This window comes from Montipora foliosa, chromosome 4 (assembly GCF_036669935.1).
Source record: "Montipora foliosa isolate CH-2021 chromosome 4, ASM3666993v2, whole genome shotgun sequence".
Taxonomy (NCBI): Eukaryota; Metazoa; Cnidaria; class Anthozoa; order Scleractinia; family Acroporidae; genus Montipora; species Montipora foliosa.
Window position 1 is genome coordinate 21,576,960 of NC_090872.1, and position 489 is coordinate 21,577,448.

A 489-nucleotide genomic window follows, 5' to 3' on the forward strand; every position below is an offset into this window, starting at 1 on the left:
GATTTTGCCGACATATCTGAAAATCGCCAGACGGTTGTCCCAGAAAGTGCGCCTAAAACCTCGAAACTTGCAATTTAGAGGATTGGTAACGAGCTAAAACCATCGCCGACGTCTCCGATAGTACAAATTTTAGTTTTCATATGTCGGGAATGATCCCCGCAAAAGTCTGCGACACGTCGGGAAAATAGAAACGCTTCCTATTTTCCCGATTCGTCCCCGACCATCGCAGATTATCGGGGATGTCTACGATTTATGGTTTTCCTTAAGCCTAGTTTTCATATGTCGAGAAAATCCTAGACGATCGGGGATTTCACAGTTTCCCGAAAATGGAACTTGCAATTTAGAGGATTGGTAACGAGCTAAGACCATCGCCAACTTCTCCCGACAGTACCAATTTGAGTTTTCATAAGTCGGGAATGATCGCCTTCGATCGGAAAAATCTGGGACACGTCAGGAAAATTGAAATGCTTCCTATTTTCCCGATTCGTG